Genomic DNA, 7883 nt, shown 5'->3' with positions numbered 1-7883 from the left:
AAATAATCATTGCTCATGGGGGTCTCAGGGCAGCCCAAACTGGTTCTCTGCAGCTGAGTCTAATAATACGACAGACCAAGGAAGGGATTTATCATTCCCAACGGCTACAAAAAGATAGCACATGGGGATATAAGCCTCCAAAGTGATTGAGAGTTAAATGAAGACCACTTTCAAGTTCTTTTTTTTTTTTTTTTTTTTAAATATACTCTCTACACCCAACGTGGGGCTTGAACGCATGACCCTGAGATCAGGAGTCAGAAGCTCTATTGACTGAACCAGCCAGGTGCCCACCCACAAACACTTTAGAGCTTTTTTTTTTTTTTTTTTTCCAACGTTTATTTTTTATTTTTGGGACAGAGAGAGACAAAGCATGAACGGGGGAGGAGCAGAGAGAGAGGGAGACACAGAATCGGAAACAGGCTCCAGGCTCTGAGCCATCAGCCCAGAGCCTGATGCGGGGCTCGAACTCACGGACCACGAGATCGTGACCTGGCTGAAGTCGGATGCTTAACCGACTGCGCCACCCAGGCGCCCCCACTTTAAAGCTTTAAAGCATTACTGAGGAACACAAAGACTTAAAATTTGGAAAGGTACCATGCTTTTGGATAGGAAGATTCAGAATTCTGAAGATGTCAATTCTGCCTCCAAATAGGGTAAGGGGTAAATTAGACCACAGTGAAAAATGGAAGGGAAAAAATGGAAGAAGAAAATGTGTGTGTGTGTGTGTGTGTGTGTGTGTGTGTGTGTGTGTGAGAGAGAGAGAGAGAGAGAGAGAGAGAGAGAGAGAGAGAGAGAAACCTCAAGAAGGATGTAATAAACAATTGATAATATGATTTGTCTCCAGAGAAGAGAACTGGGGAGTGCCTGAAGGCAAGAAACTTTACACTATATAACCTTTTGTACTTTTTGAATTCTAGGTCTTACAAATTATCCACTATTTAAAATACAATTAAAAAATAAAAATCTTCACCTTTCTGGGTCCCCCATACAGGGATGAGATAAAACTCAGGCAAGTGTGGGGGTATCCCCAAGATGGGCACCCCTGCTTTTTTTGTTTGTTTTTTTAACTCTCAAAGATATCCAGACTGAGCCTCCAATAATTCCTCAATTATAGTTTAAGTTTTCCTGCCATGGGACTACTGGTTCCCATGGAGATTTCTGCTCTTGGGCTTTGACTCCAATCACATGATTCTCTGTGTCTGTCTGACTTTCTAAATTTGGGGGCAGCAGTTTGTGACGTCAGTTCTCTGCTGTATCTAAAGAGAGTTGATTTTTCAGTTTCCTCAACTTCTTTCTTGTTAGGACAGAGTGATGACTTCCAAACCCAACATGGGCTGGCCCAGAAATTGGAAGCCAAGAGCATTTGTTTTTAATTTTGAAAATACTTATCTTTTTTTCCTTTATGGTTACTGATTTTATTTTTTATTTTATTTTATTTTAAAGATTATTTATTTTGCGAGAGACAGAGACAGGGTGAGTAGGGGAGGGGTGGAGAGAGAGAGGACCCCAACCAGCTCCACACTGCCAGCAGAGCAATGCAGGGCTCGAACCCATGAACCATGAGATCATGACCTGACCTGAAACCAAGAGTGGGACGCTTAACAGACTGAGCCACCCAGGTGCCCTGATGGTTACTGATTTTAGTTTCTCGCCTAAGAAATCTTTGCCTAGCTCAAGGTCATGAAATTTTTCTCCCATGTTTTATTCTGTAAGTTTTACAGTTTTAGCTGTTATGTTAGATCTGTGACAGCAGAGAATAGGGGATTGAGACTGACTGCAAAGAAGCAAGAGAGAATTATCTGGGGGCGATTTCAGTGTCCTGTTGGGGGTGGGTATTACATAAGGGGAGACATTTGTCAAAACTCATGAAGTGGTACATTTAAATGTGCATCTTATTGTATGTAAATTATACCTTACTACAGTTAATTTTTAAAAGGAAGAAAATATGTCCAGTACGAAAGGTAGGCTGCAAGACAGGAGCTTGCTTGCTACCAAACCGCTGCAGACTCCTGACTTACGTGCAGAGAGAAAGAAATATGATAAACAGCCAGCGTAAGGCGAAAGTCTGTAAGATCTACAACCACAAGGTATGTACTTTGTGGAAAAGCCTCCTAAATGGGAATTAATATTTTCAACTTGAGACAGGATGAACACAGGTCTTCATGTTTCCCCCACTCCCATCTACTTCTCTGTCTGGAATTTATCTTGGTCCCCACTGTAAGATACATATCCCTCTTTATTTTTTCCAAGTTAGGAGCCAGTTTTTCCTACATCATTTATGGAATACTCCCATCTACCCTTCACTGATTTCAAACACATCTTTTACTGTGTTTTCTATTCATAGGTATTTGGTTCATAGCTAGACTAACCCGCTCAACTGATCTGTGTGTTTCATTATTTTGTCACTACTGGGAATAGGATTTTTTCCTATTACACTTTTTATTAGTTATTCCTATAGCTTGGGAAAGTTTTTCTTTTTTTAATGTTTATTAATTTTGAGAGAGAGTGTGTGCAGGTGCACAGGCAGTGGAGGGAGAGAGAGAGGGGGAGAGAGAATCCCCAATAATGTGGGGCTCAGTCTCACCGTGAGATCATAACCTGAGCCAAAATCAAGAATCGGACGCTTAATCGACTGAGCCATTCAGATGCCCCAGGGCTTGGGAAAGTTTTTAAATAATCTGTCAATCTATGCACAATTATGCATTTTTGTAATAGGGTATTACAAGAGTGCTCCTTTTTAAAATATTTTTTAAAATTTATTCATTTATTTGAGAGAGACAGAGACATGGTGAGCAGGGAAGGGGCAGAGAGAGAGGGTGAGAGAATCCCAAGCAGACTCCACGCTGCCAGTGCAGAGCCCGATGCAGGGCTCGAACCCACAAAACCATGAGATCATGACTTGAGCTGAAACCAAGAGTCAGATGCTTAACCAACTGAGCCACCAGGTGTCCCGAAAAGAGTGCTCTTTTAAATACAGTATTTCGGATTAACTCATTTAAAATCATCACTGCAGTGTTTTAGCCTGATGCTAACAGCATAATCCAGAACTGCTTCCAGGTAGCTAATTGGACTTGATATGATACAACTGATTGCACCAAAAATGTGCTTTTTTCCAGCATGTAATATGTTCTGTGAACTTGTGCATATCCCAGGAATATAATTTTTTTCAGTGAAATTTCAATAGTAAAGTGACAGACATTTCCAGATGAAGAACCAGGCAGGACATTACCACTGACAGCATATTATTAGCCCAACTGAAAAATTTTAAGATCTATAGGGCTTCTGGTTTTAAGGGAGTAAAGAATTCTGCTTTGTCCTCCAGAAAATCCTCCAAAATAACATAAGGCATAACAAAAATACAAACTCCAGTGGCACCCGGGTGGCTCATTTGGTTAAGCATTCAATTCTTGATCTCAGCTCAGGCCTTGATCTCTGAGTTTTGAGTTCAGGCCCCACATTGGGCACTGCACTGGGCATGAAGCCTACTTAAAAAAAAAAAAAAAAAATGCAAACTCCATTTAAGAAAAATAAAGAGGAACCAGTAGGATTTTTGTAACCAATTGTTACAAAAAAGGTTAATAACAAGTGATGGCAAAGAGGTAAAAAAATGATTCTAGCAGTACTCATACATTGCTGGTAGGGATGTAAAATGGGTGGCTGCTTTGGGAAATAGTTGAGCAGTTCTTCAAAATGCTAAACAGAATTGCCCCATGAACCATCAATGTGACTCCCAGGTATGCACCAAAGAGAACTGAAAACATATGTCAACACAAAAACTTGTACACAAATGTTCATAGCAGCATTATTCATAACAGCCCGAAGAAGAAACAAGCCAATGTCCAATATGCTATAATGTGGCATATTTATAATGGAATATTATTCAGCCATAAAAAGGAATGAAGTACTGATACATGTTACAACAGAAGATCTTGAAAACCTTAGGCTAAAGTGAAAGAAGACAGAAACAAAAGGCCATTCATTGTAGGATTCTGTTTATATGAAATGTCCAGAACAAACGGGCACATTTAGAGACAGAAGTAGATTTAGTAGTTGTACAGATGGGACCGGGAGGAGTAGAAACTGATGACTAATAGGTATGGAATTTATTTGGGGGGAAATAAAAATATTCTTGAATTATATAGTGGTGATAGTTGCACATCTTTGTGACTATACTAAAAACCCCTAAATTGTACACTTCAAAGAAATGAATTTTTGCAGCATTATTCACAATAGCCAAGGTATGCAAACAACCTAAGTGTTTGTATCCATATGAACGGATAAACACACACACACGCACACTAATATCCTTCAGGTACTCAGTTTGTAACCCAGAGACCCTGGACTTCAAGGTGTGAACACTCATCAACAGACTTTGGATTATCTCCCTGGGGGAAAGAAGGTATGTACTGGGCGGGGGTTGGGGGGGGGGGAGCAGGAGGGTGGGCGGGGAGAATGAAAGGGTATAGTGATCAGGACAAATAGTGGCAGAAGCAATCTATGTGCTCACAATGAGGGCAAGACAATTTCCCAGCCTCCTTTGCAGTTAGTGTCATGTGACTGATTTCTGGCCAATGGGAGAGCAAGGAAGTGATTTCTAAGCTACATGTTCCCAAAGTTTCTTGGTTAGAGCATTCTTAGCACCACAATCGTCTTTTCACAAGAAAAGAAATACCAAACTGTCCCATGTGCTAAGTAAGTTCCAAATAATAAGACAGTAGTATCTGGTACTATGCCCAATAGTTGTATCTGTGTTTCTCTAAAATTTAAAATATCCTGGAATCCCCTAAGAATTCTCTACAGTGACCTGGGACACGGTGGCACCCATTTGGGACCCATGTATATAATGCTCCCCATTCTGGCTTTCTCTGCTTCTGGGACCTCCAGATGGTACAGCTACAAAACACTGGAATGCACCACAATGTAGGATGCCTGCCTGGGAAATGAACGGTTATCAGTTAAGCACTTTGATCTGCTGGGCTCTCTGTGGCTAGTGCTGCTTACTCTGACTCTGTACTGTCCAATATGGTAGCTGCTGAAGGCTTCTTAGGACTGCAAGTACAGACAGTGCCACATTCTGAGGCTTAAAAAACTGAAGCAGAGTCAATGTTTTTCCATTAAACACAACTTTATTGTTTTTGTAGAACTACAATTCACTTTAACTGTTGCATCGCATAGGATGTTGTACTGTAATGCTTGTAGAGGGACGTGCATTATTTCTAGTATTACAGACAAACACTTCAATCTACACAGTTATCAACGGATTGTTTCAGTTCAGATGATTTTCTTCTATGCACTGAAAGAACATCACAATGTGTTTACTTGGGCATGTTATGTAGCTAGCACAAGTTAAAGCATACCTATGCAGACAGCACAGTTACAGTGACATCTATGCAAATCCTAACCACCAACTGAGATACTATTTTAATTATAACTTTTTTCTAGATAAAAAAATAAGGGAAAATATTTAAATTTCAAAATGAAGGCATGTTACTGAGGCAGAATTCAGTGCAATACAGAAGCTAGTACTACAACTAGTACAGGAAAGACAAAAGGGGGAGAGGGTATAGTGCACAATCGATGAATGGCCATTGCAACTTACTGCAGGCACAGCAAAATGAAGAAGCTGTTTGTTGTATACAAATGTGTTAGATACAGTAGACAATATTTAAGACAATAGCTAATATTTGTCATTTTCAGCAACAATCTAGTGAGTTTAAGTATTCTAACAGAAAAAAAAAAAAAATTCCACAAAATTAGTTATATGAAATGAGCAATTTCCATCAAAAAAATTTAAACAGTTTTTAACAGGATTTTGAACTTGTCAACTTGGCCAGCTATGCAATAGTTGAATTCTTTAACACATACACAAGAAATCTTACATGGAGAGACGATAAAAAGAAATTATGTTAGTTATGGTAATTCAGAAATTATGAAAGACTTAAAAAGACATTTACAAAAATTGAAATTTTCAATTAACTCTCTAAACAAAGTTGTTCATAGAATACAAGAAGTTTCTAATACTATCAAAGATCAATTGATTTAAAATTCAGAAAGTTCCAAGTATTTACTTTTAGCTTTGGATGAGTCATGTACTAAGACAGTGCCCATTGAAAATCTGGTACATTCTGTCTCAAAGAACATCCAAATTTACAAAGAAATGTGAATTCATTGCCTAAAAACTCAAACTCATGACAGGTATTTTTGACATTTTTCCATCTGTCAAAGAAGAATTTCAGCTAGAGACAGAAAAACGAGTTTCTATCATAAGAATGAGACTCCAGCTATGTTAAGTCAAAAGACCAGCTGTATTAGAATTTTAAAGCAAGAGAATGATGTTTCCCTCACTGCTTTGTTCCAGTGTCTGATAACTCTTGAAAATATTTGTGTTCAGTCTTCTCAAGGAGACTCTTAAAGAGAGTCAAGAATACAGATGTTAAAATTCTTCAGTATATAATGTGCAAATGCTACAAAATTATCATTGCCAGGTTATGGAACTGGCGAGGATAATGTTTTTAATGATCTTGTGTTCTCTACCAATGTTCCTTGGTTGAGTTAGAAAAGAATTTTTACAAAGATTTCCTGTACTAGGAATTTCAATTTAAGGTCTTCTTAAAATGAAAGGAATGCTTGCCATATATTCAATAATCATGGACAAAAAGTGGCAGTGTGATTCATATTTCTCCTTAACTGAACGCTGCATGTGAATGAGCTAAATATGAAACTCCTTAGAACAGGAAAAACTTATACCTACTTAGGTAAAATAATTTAGTTAAAATTGAAACACTTCATAATACAAATAAAAAATGACAATTGTACACATTTTTCTAACATCGGTCAATATGTAAATTTTAAATGTAATCAATAGTATTCTGTGTAAGTTGGATGCCAAAAAAGAAAAAAGCAAATGTGAAGAATGGTTTGTTGATTGGATAAAACTTAGTTTTATTTCCATTTCATGCAATTATTTTGCCAAATTTGATGTTCACAATACTGAGTGGACACAAGAGTTAGTGAATTTACTGAAAAAATTTTCAAAATGATTGCTTTTGCTTCAAAATCAAATCAATTCTTCCAATAAAACAATGAGCAGTTTTGTCAATGTGGATGCAAATATCAAAGTAATGTTTTTGATATTTGATCCAGTTATTGGAAAACTTTAAGTACATTTACATTAACATCAAGATATGGTTGGAAGAACTAGGTGAATCTACTTTTCAATGCTAAGTTTTATAAATCTAAATATAGATCAAGTACTTCAAAGGAAAAACTTAGTGTATGAATTAAGATGTGCTGCAACTTTTATACAATATACACTGGGTTTTGGAGACAATGCAAAAAATATGTCTCGTCAATTTTTACACTGGTTGTATGTTGAAATAATATGTCTCTAAAATATATTGTTCACCTCATCTGCTTTGCTTTTTAAAAGCAGCTACTAGAAAATTTGAAATTACATGTGTGGCTCACATTATGCTATCGGACAGTGCTGCATGCACTAAATGAAATACCTTCCATTCAGCTCTTTAGAGCCCTCTTCTTTTTTTTTTTTTAATTTTTTTTCAACGTTTTTTATTTATTTTTGGGACAGAGAGAGACAGAGCATGAACGGGCGAGGGGCAGAGAGAGAGGGAGACACAGAATCGGAAACAGTAGAGCCCTCTTCTTAAATGCGAATAGTCAAAGCTCTCCAGACATTTGAGGAAAGCCTCCAATGTGAAAGAGAGAAAACAGATTAAAAGCAACTCAGAGCAAAGGCAGATAATGCAGGGAGCAGAAGAACATGGAATAAAGACACTATATTAGCATCCTCAGAGAAAAGAAATTCACCCATGAAACAAAAAAGGAAAAGAGAATCAGAAAATGCACTTAGAATTATAAATGCG

This window comes from Herpailurus yagouaroundi, unplaced genomic scaffold, assembly GCF_014898765.1.
Source record: "Herpailurus yagouaroundi ecotype Mexico unplaced genomic scaffold, PumYag 160, whole genome shotgun sequence".
In the NCBI taxonomy this organism is placed as follows: domain Eukaryota; kingdom Metazoa; phylum Chordata; class Mammalia; order Carnivora; family Felidae; genus Herpailurus; species Herpailurus yagouaroundi.
This window is presented reverse-complemented; position numbering follows the sequence as displayed.